General features: G+C 38.6%; 1 long non-coding RNA gene across 1 annotated transcript; it reads right to left on the bottom strand.

The window, feature by feature from the left end:
- Positions 1-207: 207 nt before the first annotated feature.
- On the bottom strand, positions 208-17,834 carry LOC125965778 (uncharacterized). The gene is made up of 4 exons (XR_007479964.2): positions 17,377-17,834; positions 9,340-9,503; positions 3,097-3,189; positions 208-1,925 (listed from the first exon to the last, which is right to left on the bottom strand). It is a non-coding gene; the product is annotated as an uncharacterized lncRNA (long non-coding RNA).
- Positions 17,835-19,322: the final 1,488 nt, after the last annotated feature.

The raw sequence follows: 19,322 nt of genomic DNA, 5'->3' as shown, positions 1-19,322 counted from the left end.
TCAGTCCTAAAAAGGAGATCTTGACCAGCGCTGTTGGTGATGGACGACAACAGCCACTTTACCTTATTATAGGATTGCCCACATTGCTGAAACTGAATTCTCCCTGACCAGCAAATATAGAATAGAACCGTGTCACTGACGCCAGGTGGACATTCTAAGGCCACCTACAGGAATAGAGAGGGAATTCCAAATTACACTTCAATAGTATCAACCATAATTTGGAATCATGATGCAAATCGATTCTGCGGTATTGGTTTATTGATACGCCAACGAGTATCGACTACACTCATAAAATATACATTTCAAGGGTGCCTTCTGGGTTCAGTTTAGAATACTCCCTGCCAACCGTTCAGAAACACACAACGTTGTTGCTCTGCCGTTATTCAGAGTGCCACACAATGGGTGCTAGAGCGAGCTCTGGCCATTCTCACTGGAGTTGCAGTTTGATGGTTCTCAATGAATTTCTCAACAAAACGTTCACAAATTAAAATGTCTTTCGGAACACTCGGACTCTCAGAGCGGGTGTCAGATAGACTGTCAGATTTCCAAATACATCCTAATTAATAAATGAAAAAAGTTCCACGATTGTGAAGAGAGCTTCGTCCACAGGTGTCAAACTCAAGGCCCGGGGGCCAGATATGGCCCGCCACATCATTTTATGTGGCCCGCGTAGACAAATTGTGCATCAAATCAAAGTCAAAGTCAGCTTTATTGTCAACTTCTTCACATGCTAAAGACACACAAAGAAACCGAAATTTCGTTCCCCGCTATCCCACGGTGACAAGACATGGCACACAATAGACAATCAAGTAAACAACAGCGTGCTGAATAAATAACGATAAATAACACAACAAATAAATAAGAGGAGCAAAAAGGAGCAAGTGAGCGTACAGCAGACATTCCAGAAAATAGCGCAAAAGTGCAGCACGCTACGCAGAAGGGGGTAGCAAGTTCAGGGTCCTAACAGCCAGGAGAATGAAGCTGTTGGCGAGTCTGGTGGTGCGGGAGCGCAGGCTCCTGTACCTCTTCCCAGAGGGCAGAAGGCAAATTTGTGTATCATTCCTTGAATTACAAATTGTCTTCACTTTTAATATCTTTTTCTTTAAATATAATTTTACGTGGCCCGCAAAGACAAATTGTGGATCAAATTCGTGTGTCATTACTAGAATTGCAAATTGTCTTCACTTTTCATAATATCGTTTTTTGAAATATTTGACCAGTTTTTACTCGTCTGATTTGAAAACGAGTTATTTGTCAGATTGTTTTGTAGATTTTACTGTATATAATATGGTGCTCATACATTTATTTGGGTTGACAGTCATAATGGCCCTCTGAAAGAAGCTATGACTACAATGTGGCCCGCAAAAAAATGAGTTTGACACCCCTAGCTTAGTCCATACAGGCTGTATGTCAACTTTGAATATGCTGTGACTACAAAACCATGTTAGAGTTTGAGTATTTATTTGCTATTCAGTACATTTGTTTTGATGAAAAACCCTGTGCACTTATCTTAGTATTTGGCATTGCAAATATTGTGAGGTTAGTTACAGAACATGGTGCTCTGACTGGTATAAAACATCAGTACACAATGCCGGTTGATAAAGCACTTATAAACACCCACGCCATTCGTGTCACTGTGGTATATCAAAATGGAGGGGATGGTACACTCCTCATCTTTTATAGTGGGATTCTCACCTTGCACCCGAGGCTGGCCTTTACCTCCCGTGGCTGATGACCCAAAATAGTATTGTGTCCATGTAGCATACATCAGCATCACGAATGCCCACGCTGGGCAAAGAAATGCATTGCAGAGAGCTGCTGCTGATTCATCGAAGGACAGGCACTGGGTGAAGGTATTGATCTATTACCCAGCCTTGTGCCCAAGAATATCATTTCCCCACCGGGTGACATTCAGACGACAGGACCTGTCTCAGCAGCAGTGCAAAGAGAATGAGGGTGATGTTTAAAATGATCAGAGCAAAATGCATTTTACTGAATTTCACTCAAACATTGAGAACAACATTCCCTTTTTTGAATGATATGTGATCCCTAAAATCAGCCGTTTCCACTGCTTCTTTTTTCATAGGTAGCTATTTGGAGACAGGTAATGCAGATTTTTAGATATCATGAGATCCACTCTTCAACTGCATATTTCTTACTCTTGTATCCTCATCACAAGCATTTACGCCTGATTTCTCTCCAAGCTCAGAGATCTGCTCTACTCAAGCACACACTCTCATTATGTCGAAAAAGTCATATATCATTTTTGTTATTCGTGTTTTGTTGTGGCACTAGCACATTTTTCAGTTTTGTGTTACTTTGTGCGGTTTCCATTTATGTCCTACTGTAAGGTTGGCAGTTTTGTTTTCTGTCTTTATGAATTCTGCCGCTCCTAAACATGCAAGGTCCTATTTTGGTAACGATAAACATAAAAATGAGCGTAACCTTGTTTTTGTATCGGCACAAGTCGAGCATCTTTAGGACCGTGTTGTGCCCATCTGGTCGTTTCACCGCATGAAATTGCCTCACCATTCATGCAGGGGTAATAGTCTAGTTCAGCGTGTTTGTGAATTTGGTAGACTATGCCTCACTGTGTGTGTTTCCCCAGCACATTTGCAAATTCGATGACAGAAAGTAGTCTAATGCAATTTTGGGGGGTGTGATTGAAGTGCAGGCCAAGGTTATTTTAGTAAAGAAAATCAAACTGAAATTGAAATAACAAAATAACATGAAAATGAAAATGCTTTTGCAAAAATTAAAACAAACTGCAACCACATTTTACGCTTATGCAACTAACTAATATGACAGCAAATATGTCCTTCGTCTTCGTGGAGGACAGAAAAAGGAAAAATCCACACGTCATTTAGGTGCACAGTGGTGAATACTATAAAAACTGATTGATTCAAAAAAGAAACAATGATGTGTGTGTGTGCATGTGCGTGCGTGCGTGCGCGCGGAGGACGACAGTTCTCAGATTTTTGGAAGGATACAGCAAATAATATTTGAATTGCAAACAGTCAAAACTGAAATCTGATTGGACAAACCCATACACAGTATTAAATACAAAACAAAATCCTGCCGGAGATAAATGATTACCATTTCCTGTTGTTGTAAATGTCTGTGCTTCTGGTGTTTGGGCCAGCAGAGAAGCCCTTGAAGGCCATCACTGCACACCACCGGCATTGAGAACTATAAAAAAAAAAAAAAAAACTTTGAGGAGCTGATCTGGTTTATTATGCTGTAAATTATCTGTTGTTTTGGAGAAGACTCTCTCCATAAGGAGTAAGGTTGAGGTATTAAATACTCCTTTATTTGTCCCACATGGAGAAATCCCCAAAAAGGTGCAACGAAGCTTGCACCTGCACAAAAATTAAGATGCTTTGTTCTTATGCTTTCGCACAGTTGCCCCAATAGAACATGTCTTGTTCTGCTGGACCAAACCGCAACATTTAATATTGTAGATCGTAATAGTGGCTTGTTTATCGTATCTTGTGGACATTAGTGGAAGTGCTCTGGCTTGGTTGAGAGTTTATGCTTTACTCTTTGTTTTTGGCGGGGTTCCGTAGGGTCATGCTTTCGGGGCGCAGCTGCTTGTATTTGGTACAAAGGGCCCTGGGTTCCATCTTGAGAAACAATTCAATTCCATTCCAATGTTATTTTCTTTGACATTCAGATTAATATGCAACTAAAGAAGAAGGAACATTTCTTCACAATAATGCCCGGCGGATATAAGTGACCCAAGTTGTTCAAGATATACAGTAAGCTGTTCTTCAGCTGATTTGTTTTTTGTTTAGTTTCTTTTTTTGTTTGAATTGTTATGGGGAAAAAATATACCCCGGTTTACTGTGAAACTTAAGATAAATTAAAAAAAAAAAAATGTGCACACACATTGTTTCAGATAAGCCTATTAGCCTTAATATAAAAATCCACAGACAGACTAACAAATAGCATCAGTAAAGTATTGAGATAAAATATGCCTATATTTTTAAAGTATTACTTTACTTTACTTCAACAGTTTGGGTAGAAATTAAGGATTGTGTGACCTCAGGGACATTATTGTGATTTAAGAGCTGGAGGGATTAAAAGGTAGTACAAGCATTTGTGTTTTTCCTTCAAAAATACATTATGGCAAACTGTTTTTTTATTATTATTTATACTTTTAAAAAAAGAAGAGAAAAAAAACTGAACACAAGCAGAATCATGTAAGAGCATATTGTATCGCCCTTCAGGATAAATAATTCAGTTGCTCATAAGCACGATCAGGAGCTGAATGCTTTTAAGCTATGAGTTCAAAACAACACAACAACTTGTATATGTCAAGTAGAGTTTGGCTCTTTTATCCCTTTCACAAAACGATGCAGTTGCTCTCAGTGACAACACACAAAGATGACGCTCACAAAAAGTAAATCAAATAAAACTGTCTGCTGCTTGACAAACCAGGTCATTTGCAAATCTTTATCATCAAGTCAAGTTTATTTATTTAGGCCATAATCACAAAAGAGTTGCAGGCCATGGTTCTCAGAGATCGATGGTATCCCCTCGAGACTAACTCACCCAACCCCACCCAGATGAGGAAAAGCTCCCAGCAAACACTTGGGTTTTAAAAAGTAAGACATTTTGTGAATCAAGCACAAATAAAGGGATCCTCGTTCAGGCTACCGCAGTGGATGCCTCACCATTTGATTCCGATGTAGGGGCTATAATTCGTTTATGACACGATTATTGATGGAGCTTTATGTAAAATGACAACTCACATACATACGACACGTACAACTTAGGGCATGCCCTGTTCGCATTCGTTGTCAACATTGTAGAAGTGTTTCCACACTACGAACACGTCTGCTTTAAATTAGAAGAAAATCCTAGGGTAAAATGTCGATGGCGGTCATCCATGTTTGTTTTCCTCTGAGCATGTGTCACCGTGTCTGCTTCCCAAAGTGTCTCGAACACGACGTATACTGTGCTTCTGAGTTTCGCATTATTTAGACCCGTATATATTACTGTAACTAACATATACATATGGAGAAAAATATCATTATTACACAAAAGTCCCAAAGCAAGATTCAAAGTGAGCCTCTTTGCTGCCTAAAACACAATTGATGACTTGAGAAAACAAATTTGAAAACAGGACATCACCGCACATCTGAGAAGATATAGCAGTATATACAGAAGAATAGGTTTCAGTTGAAACAAAATTTGTGATTTTCTTCAGCATCTTGCATTATTTAGCCTCATGAAAAGATTCATGAACAACAGCATTTCATTTCCATTTGAAATGTGCAAATGCCTGCTTGTGACATCAACACCATGTTGCTTAATCTGTTATTTAGGTCTATGTTTGGGCTTTGGTGCTTGAGAGAGCCATCTTTGATAAAAGCAATTCCGTAATGAAGTCAAACTGTTTAAATCTGTATGCTGAACCACTTAAAATAAATCCTCTACAAAATACACAAGTAAAGTAGAATACATTTATATGCAAATTGGAAACCGATGATACCATTTAGCCAGCAGGTATTAAGAAATAAGCACATCTTAATGGAAAAACCTTCTGCTTGGTTGCCACAGTACATTACGTAAAGTTGTTCACGATTCCAACAAGGAGGCTCGAATCATCTTTTCGCGTTGATTGCTCACCTTTGCTAAATGTGTTCAATAAAGAAGAGCAAGCTCTTTTTTTATCAAATAAAAAAGAACCTTCAGTCAATAGCTCGAGTTGATGGCATGGAGGAATTCACAACAAAACCAGAAATAGCAAAAATAGAGCATGAATCTTGGTGCACTCAGAGGCCCATTAATAACATTGTTTTAAAAATATGTAAAGCACATTTAGGACGTTTGTGTGTCCTAATAGTCAATTAGTCAATAGCTTTTGAATCCTTAGGAAAATATATATCTTCACTTTTACTGCACAGTAATCCCTCGTTTATCGCGGATAATTGGTTCCAAAAACCACCCGCGATAAGCGAAATCCGCGAAGTAGGGTCACCCGCTTATCTGTACATTTTGTGCGTGTCAGTAAATGTATATGAAACCATTTAAGTGCATATTTTATTATTAGAACATTGAATAATTGTTTCAAACATGTAAATAATACATTAATAGTATAAATAACATACAGAAATCCTTGTATAAATATTGAAAATAGAAATATTATATGTGTGTGCGTGTAACATGTTAACAAGAAGTACTGGGCAGGCTAACGAGTTAGCGGAAAGATGCTAATTCGCGATCGTGCCAACACACGAAAACGGACCTCTAAAGGAATGAAAACCAACATTTGGAGCAATACACCATTGGTTAGACATACGTGGTCGTTCATTTCTCTTCTTAGGAGACCCACATACATCGTCAATGACTGCTGTACCACTGTAACATGAAACAGGAAGTGGTATCATCTGAAAACGGCCTTCAAAATACAGCACCCTACCTCAAATCAAAGCACGACTGAGTAACATAACATGGAGAATTCTTAAAAAATACTATAACTATGTTTTTAGAACAGCTTTTTATTATTATATTTTTATAACAAGGTACAAGTGTACACACTGTAAATATGTTTTTAAAACTCTTATTATTATTACATTTTTTTTCATTCAAGGTACAACACTGTAAATATGTTTTAGAACTCTTATTATAACAATTTTGTTTATCAAAAGGTACAAATGTAGTGCAATTGTGTGGGCACTCCCTGGCTTCTGCTGGCGTGTGGGCAATTTACGTGCCATAATTTCCCAAATTAGAAGTTTTATTTTGCATTACATTTTTTTTTTTTAATTTGGAAAAAAAAAATCCACAATGTGGTGAAACCGCAATAACCGAACCGCGATGTAGCGAGGGATTACTGTATTCATTTCATGACAAAATTTCATCTGTTATTTATATCTTAATGTAATTTAAAGGGACTCTAATGGGGTTAACATTGACAATTATTTTATTTCTCTGGACTTGAAAGAGATGTCTGCAATGAGAAATTACCTTCCAAAAAGACCTGGTTGTCTATTTTGGTAGACAGCTGCCAGTGCGCCCGGCGCTGATTCATGCAGTGCTGTTTCATTTCTAGCAAGTTGTTTCGTCTAGCAAGTCGAATTGACTGTTTCGGAGACTAGTATACAATTTAGAGAGAGAGAGCGAGATGAAACGTATGTGCTGCGTTGCTATTACTTCAATAATACCACGGTGTTGCTAAGTAACTGACACAGTGTAAAATGGTTAACAATTAAAACGTGTTAATTCTACTCTGTAGAGTGTGGAGCTTTATGAATCTGGAAAAACAGTGTTGAAATTGAGTCTGTGGGAGTCGTTTTAACAACCAACTTTTTGCTGGCTGAGATGTGAAACACCTGGATGACGACAGGGTTCAAGTGCAGACCTTGAGTGCCATAAAGCCACATGCGCTTGCAGATGCGCAGGGTCCTACCAAGAGGGTGATGGACTTACTACCTTACTACCTTTGGAGACCACAGTTCTAGTCGCAGTGGAGACCACTGGAGTCCCCAAATGCCATAGTGTAAGACAAAATATAGAGCTACATTATCTGTCAAGTTTTAGAAACCTGACCTGTTATTACATTTGAGGAAATTGTTATATGATAGGGTGCCACAAAACTGATAAGAAAAAAGAAAACAAAACGCCCAGGGCAATAACTCGGCAAAAAAGTGGGGACCGCACTAACATTAAGTTTTGCTGTCAGGTCGGGGCCGCAAAATATCATCCTGGAAGGCCGTAAATGGCCCCGGGCTACACATCTGAGCCCCCTTTTCAAGACAGGATCTTTTTTTCATGTATTTAGAGCCATAGCAAAAACATTGTTCCAGTTCTATTGTGGGAACCAGTAAGAAATCAGTTTATTTAGCTGTCTTCTTCAAGTACTCAAAAGTGTCATTTGCGGTCATAAGCAAAGCCAAAAGACATCCCAACTAGTTGTAGAAATGGTGCCAAATCTGACACATTTTCCTTTATCAGGCTAATTAACCTTTATGAGTTCGATACTACAGACCATCTGCTGTGACTGTCTCCTCCACCCACGTTTCAGCAGACATGGAACCCATCAATCACAAGCTGACTATGCCTCTCCTGATGAAGGCCATGCTCAAAATCACAGTGTAATCGTTCACGAGGGGACCATACAAAATGACAACATCTGTTCATCTGCTGTTTTGGGCCATAGTTTGGACCGAGGGAAATATGGCAAATAGGACCATCCTGCTAGAAATAATTTCATAAATTATATTTTAACAAGTCTGGTTATGAGTAAACCAATTCCGACAACATTTGAACCAAAACCTTCCACTGACCGGGAGAAACCTAGTGTTTCCTAAAACCCGTTTTGATGAAATACTGTATAGACAAACATGATAAAAGTGGCATAACTGAAGATGTAACAGACTAAGATGGTAAATGAAACCATTTGCAATATTATGTATCTCGTATCGGAATCTCATCAAGTAAGCGTTATTCATCTAAAAACACAAATAGAAGGCTGGTGTGAGTGTGTGTTAAAATACAATTTACATCTCAACTACACATAGGACATTTAAATATGATGTAATAAAGCATTGATAAATGTGTCGAAAGTCATTTGATTGCCTGGAGGAATGCTTTTTGATTTACCCCAATCCATTTCATGACTCTCAAGGAGGATGATATGCAAATGTTATATTGTTCGATCCCCATAAATCTCGTGTGGTAATTACAGTGCTGGCAATGTGAATGTTCAACGTGGGATTTAGTCCTACATATCCGCAGAGGTTTCATTTTTGGCCAGTCGCAAATCTCAATTGATTTTCAAACTTGCGGGCATTTTTTGTATGACCACACAACTCCAAGTAATTTTTAACAAATCATTCTGTCAGTGTTTTGGCCTTTTATTTATACACATTTACGTAATGGCAAACTGTTTTTTTTAAGTTTGGTCAATCAATTTATTATGTTTTCCCCATTTAACTAGAACGAAACCTTATTGACCACTTCTTACTACTGTTCTTGACGATGCCATTTATTTAGTACTATACCACATTTACTTTATTCCGATCCATTTCAGCCAGTGTATCAAGGTAAACTGGCAGAGGAGTCTATTTCTGCCAATCAAGCATTTTACCTTGGTAGAGGATCAGAGTTGTTTACTTCATCATGTAGTCCACAACAAAACGAACAAACGAGGAATGTATTCTTTCAATGCAGCTTTTGTTCAATTCTACTGTTTATCAGTTAGTTAGTTAGTTAGTTAGTTAGTTAGTTAGTTAGTTAGTTAGTTAGTTAGTTAGTTAGTTAGTTAGTTAGTTAGTTAGTTAGTCATTGTATATTGTATTTTTATGCAATTGTATATTTTTATGCAATTACCACTATTTATGAAGTTGGAACCCCTGTTCCAATTGTGCAGATGCAGCCATTCATCTTCCAGGTTGGTTGGTTGGTTGGTTGGTTGGTTGGTTGGTTGGTTGGTTGGTTGGTTGGTTGGTTGGTTGGTTGGTTGGTTGGTTGGTTGGTTAGGTTGTTTGTTTTACCTTAAAAGAAAATGTTATTGGTCAAGAAAGTAGCAGAAATCCAGATAAGTTAAGTCACATGACTATGCATCACATAACACAAATTAAATCATTTTATATTTGTATTAACCTACTTGTAATGTTAGCACAAGTGTTCGTGGGGATGTGAATGCTTGCCATGCTGTATGTGTCTGTTTGTGTGTGTGGGTATGAATGTGTCAGTTTGATTTAGAAGGAATCATTAGTAAATTGGCCACATTTTACAAGAAAAGCTATTTCCACTTGATATGACAAGTGTTTTTTTTTTTTCTTCCTTCTTCTCCCACAGCTCATTTCTCACTTGGCAAGGTTTTAATGGGACTTTTGGGGCAAGAAACTTAGCAGGCACTACAAGACAAAGCCAGAAAAATTAAATCTGCAGACTTCATTAGATACTCTCTCCCCAGTGAAAAAGCACACACAATTTATAACACACTAAGCTTGATTTCACGAGTGTACTTGCCAAATATTCCTCTATTTACTTGCTTTACACGTGAACACTAACATTTAAACATAACACACGCTACACATAATATTTTTAATTTTCATTTTATTGAGCCACAGTGTACTTGAACACGTTCAATGAACGAAAGTTCATGAAATCTTTCATATTTTGGACAACCGTAAACTGAACACACCGCATTTTTGTAAACGCTCTTTCTGGGGCCAATGAATGGTTTTGAACAGCAGTTCACATTCTTCCTTAGACTTCAAAATAAACCCCGCTAAACACAGGGTAAATTAGGCGGGAGAAAAAGGATTTGAAAATCCCGGACACAAACAGTCGCACGGTGCGTGGATCATCAAAATGCCATGTGTGCTTGGAGGACGGGAAAAAAGTGCGATGATGCTTCTGTCGATATAAACTGATCAGTGACGATCAGCCCCATTCACCTCTTTTATTTGTCAAACGGCAACGATAAGGTATCTTCCTGGGATAGTATTCAGGAATTTTATGAGAAGTTTTAGAGCTCTCAATGGCGTTGAACCACAAATTACTCTTAGACAGATTATTTTGTGTTCTTTTAGTCATTTTTTTGGGCTTTGAACCCGTTGACCTTTTATGTCCCTTTTATAAACATTTTCTGCTTCTTTGAGCAAACAAGTTAAGAAATAACACATTCACAAAGAAATTAAAAGTTAGTGTTCATTTTTTAAAAATATTATGTTACTTTAAAAGTTAGGTTGCTGTTTTTTTTTTAAAATATGTTACTTTGAAAGTTAGTTTTCACTCCATTTTCATGTTACTTTAAATGTTTTGCACATTGAATACTTTATTTGTACATCGTTTGTTTCCAAACTTAGACTGGCACCTGCAGCAGATTGTTCGTGTTTGCACATTCTGGATCATAGTCATGTTTTTCAATTCATTAAAGAAAAAACAATACAAGCAATTTTCTCTTGTATTTGACATTGTAAAGTGACAGCAGCACCTGCATACTAGTGTACATGGAATGGGTGAAAATGCCAAGTTGCCAAAGGGTAACAGCTCGCAACAACCTTTTTTTGATTGGGTGAAGAAAAGACCTATGAACGTTCACTTTTGGAACGATGAACTTAGTTAAAAAAAAAATGTAAATGATGAACTGAACATTTTAAAATTTATGAAATGAGCTTGGAACGAATTTGTGGAAAAAATGAACATTCCCAACACTGACTGTTTCTGACAGTGCATCCACTCGTTCAACTCCCCAAGCCTGGTTACAAAAGTGTCGCTGAGTCGGCATGCGGTTAGTCTGGTGGGCCAGACGCTTTGCTCTTGCAGGCCAGATTTAAAGGAAATGAGAAGTCACTTCAAGTCGAAGCGAATCAGGTCGGCTATTTTCAATCCTACACAAACTTGCACAATGCCAAAACTTGATCTAGCCTGCCACTGTGCTGATTTATACGTACTGCGCCTCGCGCCAGACGTAAGTAAAGTTATGTGATAATCAAAGAGCTTTTTTACTACTAGGTTTGTTTTGAATGAGGCAAGCACCTTCTATGAGGCTCTGCTTGTAGCCTCACTGAGCTCAGCGTGTACTTTTTCTCTTTTTGCCTTCCCACATACGTGCTGAGGAAGCTTGAGAGGTTGAAGTAAGGAATAAATGAATGTTTTGTCTGTACAGTATCTGTTTGTGTTCTTTGACTAGCTGGCTGGGAGCTTTCTAGTTTCCTTTATATTGCTGATAAACAGTATGCCAACCAGCTGGAATCACTATTTCTGCACCATGCCACTGCCATGGTTTTCAAATATTACAGTCATGCTGGGGGCAAGCTGGATTGTCCTTATGATGTCCCTATACAAACCAACTGTCATAAAGCTCCCTCTTGTTTATCTCCACTTTGCATTTGGCAAGGGGAATGTAACAGGCTGGTTCCACAGTAAAGGTAAAAATATGAAATATTCATGAACGTATATCCACAGCAAAGCTTCCAACAGAGCTCCTCACAGTGTGTTATACTCCTTGTGTAGAACCATACCCAGGTCTTGTGATACACACCAGAGGAATCAGACAACACTGAAAACTAACTTATTTCTCAGATTTTAAATGCTTTTCTATTCTTCTGATTACAATTATCTCCAATTATCAGTGAAGACTGAAACAAATAGAGTCACATGATGCACTTCAGTGCAGCACTTGCCCTGATTTGGGAATTATTTCTCGTTTATTATTTGTTTATAACTGCCTGGGATATGGATGACCTCTGCTTAAAGGTTTGGAAAATTACTTCCAAAATGTAATGTATTACACATTACCATATTTTCCGGACTATAAGGTGCACCGGACTAAAAGGCGCACCTTCAATGAATGGCCCATTTTAAAACTTTGTCCTTATATAAGGTGCGTCAGACTATAAGGCGCACCATTAATGCATCATGTCAGATTTTTAATCCAAATCAAATCATGTATTTTTTATTTCAACTTCAGATGCAACAAATTACTTTATAATCACAAAATAATGATACATAGTAGTCTTTTTGATTCATGATTCATAGTCTTCAGCAGGCCACTTATGATTGAGTTCATGACACAATGCTTCGGGCCAGTTTAAATTTAGGAATTTGGTCCATATATAAGGCGCGCCGGACTATAAAGCGCACTGTCGCCTTTTGAGAAAATTTTAGGTTTTTAGGTGCGCCTTATAGCCCGGAAAATACAGTACTAGTCCCTTGCAGGGGTGCACTGGTGCACGGTGGGGCACTGGTTAGCACTTTCATCTCACAGTCTGGAGGTTATGGGTTTGATTCCGGCTTGGGCCTTCCTGTGTGGAGTTTGCATGTTCTCCCCATAACTGCGTGGGTTTCCTCTGGATACTCTGGAAGACAAGCGGTATAGAAAATGGATGGATTTTGTCCAATAAATAATTAGTCCCACACTGTCCACTGTAAATAAAATTATCAACATTCTCATTTTACTTTACACACTAATAATACTGATATATGAAGTGTAATTGATAATCAGTCTAACATAACTAGGTCTGAACATTGTTTTTTAGAATGTGTTTTTTTTATAGTGGGACAGCAATTTTATTCAGTGGATGGACGGACAGACGTGCGGACAGACGGATGAATGAGATATAGCAAGAAAGAGAGAGCAAGAATATATCTATAAGCTAGCAAGAAAAGCCATTGTGAACAGCTGTTGTATTAATCTGCTATTTATAAAATATGTGAGTAATAAATAGTGATATGAAAAGGCTATTCTTAATCTATTGTGGGGCGAATTTCTGTGGAGTTCAGCGTTAAGATATTTGTATGTGCTCTGTGAGAAGCTTTTGTCTAGTATATTCTATAGAATGATGAATTATGTTGAAAATATATGCTTAAAGCATTGACAAGCCCTTTGAGAATATTGTGGAGGGGCTTTGAAAGCGGCAATAATAATTCAGCGCTACTTGAATGGGCTTTCACTACTACTCCCTGACATTCAACATGTCTTCACTGACATAAACAGTCTTGTCCTTTCTCTGTTGTCATCACTGCAAAATGCTGAGGGGTGAGATGATTGCTTGTACTACTTGATCAAGTGCATTCCACCGTGATGGAGGTCATCCTTCATTCCTTCACATCAAACATTACACAAATCCATAAATAAATTTACCTGGACGAATCCTATGGTGGACCTGGCTGCTGAAAAATAAGTTTGCATATAAATGATCTGGAAAGAAGCTCTCATTCTGGATAATTTACAAAGCAGAGCAGCAAGTTACAAGGCTAGAAGTTGTTGTGAAGGCTTGTCAAAGGCCTGTCACTTGTAGGAAATGAAACAGTGTGAATTACTTTTCAGTGCTCTGGAAAACAGCTGACATCTGGAGACCTTAAAGGTGTTTCCACACCTGGCACCATCTTTTTATGACACGCTCTCAGTGAAAAAACAATTGTTCTCTCTTATTCTAAAGGGAGTAGCAGCTTAATTGCCCATCTAAGGGAAAATTACATATCAACAGATGACAGATGCTAAAGTTATCAGACATAAAATAATAGTAATTATAATATATATATATATATAGTCCATCCATCCATCCATCCATCCATCTTCTTCCGCTTATCCGGGGTCGGGTCGCGGGGGCAACAGCTTCAGGAGGGACTCCCAGACTTCCCTCTCCCCAGCCACTTCATCCAGCTCATCCCGGGGGATCCCAAGGCGTTCCCAGGCCAGCTGAGAGACATAGTCTCTCCAGCGCGTCCTGGGTCGTCCTGGGGTCTACTATATATATAGTAATAAATAAATACATAAATAAAATAATAAAATAATATTAATTATGGTATATAATATACGTATATAATAATGAAAAATATTTGCAGCTCAGTGGAGATGAGTGCATCATTACTTGTCTGTATGTGTTTATCTACTAGAAATTGGATGCAAAGATGGGATCTTTGACAGAAAAGTAATGACGTAGCATTGTTGTTATGGAAACAATGTTTCACTAACTCCAACTGCCATACAATATCGATTAAAACTTACCGGCTACCAACATTGATAAAGTACATTTCAGTGCATTTTATTGGGTCACTGTTTGTCGAGGTAAAATGTTAGTGGATGTTTTATCAACTGTCACTAAGGCATTCATTGTCGCGTAGTGTTTGAGTCATCATTGTTGTGTGTTCTTTACAGTATATAATCAATTTTCAGAATTAAAACGATTGCAAGCTCAACCTGTTGTTTGAAATTAATTTCCTTTTTAATTTGTTTCAGAAGTAAAACTTTTGCCACCATAACACTTTGAAAACTGATTCTTTGAAAACGGCAAAACTCAATAGTTATTATAGCTATACATCATTATAGTAATTACTTTGAGTTTATTTTTTCCACACTTCCACTGGCTGACATTAAAAAGGCGACTCATGCTAATTCTACTTAAGTGCTTAAATACTTGTATGTTTGACTAAGCTTCCGTTGAAGCCCTCGCTTAGGTTCACAGATGAGTGAGTTTTTCCTCACTTTACCGTTTTTGCAAGAACCACACTATAAAGTCAGTATGCCCATTTTACGTTTGCAAACGGGGAGAGCCAGCATCACTTTGCGTAACACAAAGTGCTTGAAAGCAACTCCAACTTTCCCCTCTTGCAGGAGCCTTTTATTGTCAGAAATGGGGTGGGGTTGAGTGGTAACAGGTTTGGGGTCACCTCTGCAAACTGGTTCAGCCCAGCTGCAGAGGGTCTTATCAGTTTATCTTTACAACAGTTTGCAAACAGAAACTAGCGGAGCATGTTTGGACAACAAGCCAAGCAAGCGTGCAGAACATAAGCAAAGAGTGGATCATCTTTTAGCAAGCATTAGCAAAATTAATGATTCCAGTCAGCATTTTACAAATAATCATATGGTCAAAATGAGTTGTGAACCCTATCAGTCATTTATTTTTTCCATATACATGTGAGTGAGAGTGCTAGTGGTCGTCCATCTATGTGTGCCCTGTGACTGGCTGGCAACTAGTTCAGGGTGTGCCCTGCCTACCGCCTGAGGACAGTTGAGATAGGCTCCAGCACGCCTATGCCCTTCGTGAGAATAAGCAGTTTGGAAAATGGAGGGAGGGATGGATGGATGGATGGATGGATGGATGGATGGATGGATGGATGGATGGATGGACGGATGGACGGACGGACGGACGGACGGACGGACGGACGGACGGACGGACGGACGGACGGACGGACGGACGGACGGACGGATGGATATCACAACACATTTTCTTCTCTAAATACAAACTCAAAGTTGAGGTTAGCATGCTGGCTTGACACTTGACAGATGTTTCAGCTTCTCATGTAGGCCCATTGCAAAATTAATTGGCCACCCCTGCTTTAATGTAACCGGACATTCACCCATGTTATCATTCTGATAATATAACCTCAAGGTTATCAAAAAATGATATGATTAATCAATTACAATGTCAGAATGTAACATGAAGTTTATATTTAAGCATTGAGGATTTTATGAGTTGATATTGGATTAGTGTTTAAAAACGGATGACAAATGCAATCTCATGTGAACTTTCACTGAACAGCATTTTGGCGCTGACAGCCTCCATGACCCACATTAAATCAGTCTTCAAAAGGTCCAGCCTCCAAAAAAGCTTGAGAAGAAGCCCTTTGAGTTTTTGAAGGAGGCGCTCTGAAAGTCCTCACAGACATACTAAATGTTTGTTTTCTGTGTCCTTCCTGTCACCAATGTAAGATCCTGAGCAGTGAGATGCATATATTACTATTGGATATGTACATGCTATGGTTATTTTGACCATAAGTTATAGCTCCCTTGGCAAGACAGTTGATTTCCTGTCAGTGTCATTGACTGTAGTCATTCATGTTGTGCATGACAATTAGACCTCTTTAGGCTTTTTTTGTTGATTTATTTCAAACGTATTTTTTTTTCATAACATTCTTTGACTTATTATCACTGATACTGAATACCACAAAATACAGACCTGCAAGCAAACTAACCAAGAAGGTGAGTTGATATTAAGCACGTTTGTCTAACTTTGTTGCCCAAACCACTCGGATTTGTTACTGCAATAAATCAAGAGACGAAGCTAAAAAAAAAAAATTGGGAAACCATGCCTCAGCAACTTAAATTATATTTTAACTATGGGGAATGTTATGATATGCTGGATTGTTTTAATCAACATTCAATTCCTCACCTATTCCAGAATATAGTAATGCATCGCACTCACAATAACATGGAAATCACTGGAATTAAGTTCTAATTTAGCAGACATACAGTTGTACTGGGGGGGCAATGAACGACTTTAAATTGAACTTACACTCAACTGAATTTACAATAAAACACCGGTGCAAAGCTTTGGTGCCACTGAAAAAATCGGAGTGGATCTTTATGAGCTGTTATTACAACCAATGGAGCATGCAGAAGAAGAATAGAGAAGGTCAGAAAGATTGCCGCATCCAGTATAATAGTTTGCATGTATTTGTGTTAAAAATCATATTTGTAAGGGGGGAGGGGTGATAGGGTATACACGCATGCGTGCGTGTGTTGATTTCTCGTTACTTCCTGCTTTTTTCTGGTCTGCAGATTGTCATATCATCATGAGAGCAGATTCATTTTGAACTCACTAGTGATAATACTTCCTTCTGCACATAGCTTTCAAGAATTTCTTGAAAACGATGAGTGCTAATTCTCAAGACACATCTGACCTCAATTTCAAACAACTCTAAATCCTCTTAATAGATTATTCGCCATGACTGAAGACATAAAAAAGTAAGGATGTAGCCTAAACCCAATATCAAAATGAAGCTTATTTTCCCTTGATGTTGTGTGATGGTAACCAACAAAAAAGGGATTTTGATATGCACTTTGCCACCACATTACATCTTATCTATTACAACAGACAAGGCTAATGAAACAGGATATGGAGAGTTTACCTCAAACAGCCCCAGCTCTGACAGTTGCCATACCGGACCGCTAAAAAGCTGAATCTCATATGGACCTCAGGGGCTGTCATTTTGCCTCACTTTCAATTGTAGCGTCACAAAGGCAACCCATAGCCAATTAGTCGAGCAGTCATCATTGAAAGAGGAGAGCAACTGCGGTCAGGACTGGTCCTCAGATAGCTGACCTTGGAAGCAGCAGACCTTCCCTGTGTGCATCAGGGTCGACAAGGGAAGAGGTACAAATAGTGTTCCCCAGCTGCATCTCTTGCTCCAATTTAGATTGGTGGCACCAGATTACAAAGGGGACACATCATAGATCACTTCTGCCCCCTGCTGGCGAAAGGTGAAAGGCAAAACTCTCAACCGTAAAGGTGAAAGCTCTTCATGCTGAGAAGGAAAATGACTCTTGAAAACGGAGTGCACAATGGCCCAGCCCGGCAACTATGTGACATATGATTGTGGCTAAATGGAAAGCATCGAAAACGCTCAACCCCCCCCCCCCTTATGAGAGCATATAGAGTCCTTTCAAAGTCACTAAGTGTGTTCGTCAAAGTTGAGAGAACAACTGCTTTAGAGACAGACAGTTCTTGACTTTCAAAACTAGGCCACTTGCTGATCAGGAAATTGCACAAAGAACGCGCACGGCCTCTTTAATTCACACCCACTCTAATGAGATTATGAATTATGAGTTTTCTCGGGGAAGTAATGGATTTGTATGCTGAAGGAGCACGCAAAATGACAGCACTAAAAAAATGAACATTTATTTTTCCTGTTACATAAGGGTTCTTAACTACACTTTTTGTCAAAGTAAGTAGTCATTATATGATCACTACTGTAATTATAGTCATAACAAAACCATTGGGAAATGGAATTCTGTCACAGTGACTTTTTTTCCTCACTTTAGCTATCAACCAGACAGCTAGGGGAAAAACATTGCAGTCCAATTCAAATTACTACAGTTGTCATCAGTAAATCATGTAAAAGCATTTCAAGAGCTGGGTGTAATATTGTGTATTATAGCTTCATAATTCATCATCACTCCCCCAAACGATGCAAACATGTTTCGCGTTGTATGGGAAAATATAAGATGAAATATTGCTTCAACTGATCGCTCTCAGTATTTAAACAGACCCTTGAAGGCAGTTAACACATATAAAAAACATTTAATTGGACCCTTCCGAACCTTTTGTAATGCCATTACCATTACTCTAAAGCAAATTTTAGCTTTATCATCAATACCTCATTAAACGCAAAGCTCCTCCATATGTTTTAATCAGCTCATCCAATTACTTTAATAAAGTTGCCCCCTTGAGGTGTATCGGAGACAGATGTACAAAGAGACTAGTATGAGAACTGACTTGGCAATAGCAAGAGGAAAGGCAAAAGAAAAGAAAGCAAAAAAAGATACATTATTTTGATAATTATTATTATCATGAAACGGACAGTATATTGCACCATATTGGAAAGACCCTTTGCGTAAGTTACATACTTACAAGTTCATTTACAATGGTAATGGTTCAAGGAATGTTGGTGCGAATGGTCGGCCCCTATACATTTTCATCTAACCAAATCTGGCCCACTTTGCAAAAAGTTTGGCCACCCCTGCTGTACATCATCCCAAGGTCGTATTCTAGGACTACAATATGCTTTGTCTGATTAAGACCAATTTGTCTTGCTCCAGCCCTGATATAACGATGAGCGCAAAAACATGTGAGGATTTTTTTAATTTATTTTGCTTTGATTTGACACTGGATACTGGTTGCTGGGGTGGAACTTGCCTCTTAAGCACACCAACTGTTGTATTAGTTGTGCAAGAATAGAATGCATTGAACCTCCAGTTGCTCGGAGACGCAGCGTCTTTTGATGCAGCCTTGACACTAGAAGAGCTTTCCTCCCATACACGCCTATAAAATGATGAAGAATCTTGCCCCTGTGGC

This window comes from Syngnathus scovelli, chromosome 3, assembly GCF_024217435.2.
Source record: "Syngnathus scovelli strain Florida chromosome 3, RoL_Ssco_1.2, whole genome shotgun sequence".
Classification (NCBI taxonomy): domain Eukaryota; kingdom Metazoa; phylum Chordata; class Actinopteri; order Syngnathiformes; family Syngnathidae; genus Syngnathus; species Syngnathus scovelli.
This window is presented reverse-complemented; position numbering and strand designations above follow the sequence as displayed.